The 1,042-nt window shown below is 34.6% G+C and overlaps 3 non-coding genes across 3 annotated transcripts; all 3 read left to right on the top strand.

Annotated features, from left to right (window-relative positions):
* The first annotated feature begins 158 nt into the window (after positions 1-158).
* trnav-cac lies at positions 159-231 on the top strand. The gene has a single exon. It is a non-coding gene; the product is annotated as a tRNA-Val (tRNA).
* Positions 232-351: 120 nt separating this feature from the next.
* trnaq-cug lies at positions 352-423 on the top strand. Its single transcript has one exon. It is a non-coding gene; the product is annotated as a tRNA-Gln (tRNA).
* A 92-nt stretch (positions 424-515) lies between these two features.
* Positions 516-597, top strand: trnaf-gaa. Its single transcript is given in 2 exon segments — positions 516-552; positions 562-597. It is a non-coding gene; the product is annotated as a tRNA-Phe (tRNA).
* The last annotated feature ends 445 nt before the right edge of the window (positions 598-1,042 follow it).

The following is a 1,042-nucleotide window of genomic DNA, read 5'->3' as shown; positions in this document are numbered from 1 at the left end:
TCTGGGAGCGTAGGTTCGAATCCTACCGACTGCGATCTATTTTGTCGTGTTACATGACTATTTATGTTCTTTCTTAACAAGGCAGCTAGTTCCAACTTAGTATAAATTTTGAAAGATAGTAATGTTAGTTCTCGTCTTATTAAGCTTTAAGCAATCATGTTTCTGTAGTGTAGTGGTTATCACGTGCGCTTCACACGCGCAAGGTCGCCGGTTCGAACCCGGCCAGAAACAAGCTTTCTTCTACTATGAAAGATTGTTATTTTTTACTGTTAAGACGTAATACCTATTTTGAATTATTGAAATATGTATGAGTGCTTGAAAGTAATAGCAGGAATGATAAATCTGTTGACTGGTCCCATGGTGTAATGGTTAGCACTTTGGACTCTGAATCCAGCGATCCGAGTTCAAATCTCGGTGGGACCTTTGTATTTTTGTTCTATTATAAACATTTTATTTTTAAAAAATAATTCATAAATATGAATAAGATTTTATATATAGTTTCATTTACAAATAAAGCCGTGATAGCTCAGTTGGGAGAGCGCCAGACTGAAGTTTATAGATATCTGGAGGTCGCTGGTTCGATCCCGGCTCGCGGCATGCTCTTTTTAGCATGCCGCAATAAAGCAATTGCTGAAATGAGACTGACTTTATTTATCTATTGAACATAATACATGTGTGTGTGAATCTAGGGAACATCAGAGAGAGAGAGAAACAATAACGCCTACGCCTGACCGGCCAGCTTGAGACACGACTAAACAAGGGCTGACTTGGTAGTCACTACAATATCATATTAAATAATAAGTTTGCTACTTAAAACCTATGGAAGTATTGAAAGTGTATTATAAAATGTATTAGGCATGGATGATCATTTATATTTGTTTTTCTGTTTAATTATAGTGCTTTGATGACATATAATGTAATCTACGGAAATGTTGATTTCATGCTCATTAATTCATATGAACTATATTATGTAAAAAAATTAATAACAAAATAATTTAAAAATTAGAATGTTCTTAAGATAATCAAAAGGATTTCCGACACC

The sequence above is a fragment of the Cyprinodon variegatus genome, unplaced genomic scaffold, assembly GCF_000732505.1.
Source record: "Cyprinodon variegatus isolate N-32 unplaced genomic scaffold, C_variegatus-1.0 Scaffold2922, whole genome shotgun sequence".
Classification (NCBI taxonomy): Eukaryota; Metazoa; Chordata; class Actinopteri; order Cyprinodontiformes; family Cyprinodontidae; genus Cyprinodon; species Cyprinodon variegatus.
Note: the sequence above shows the minus strand (reverse complement) of the source record. Positions and strands in the feature narration are given on the sequence as shown.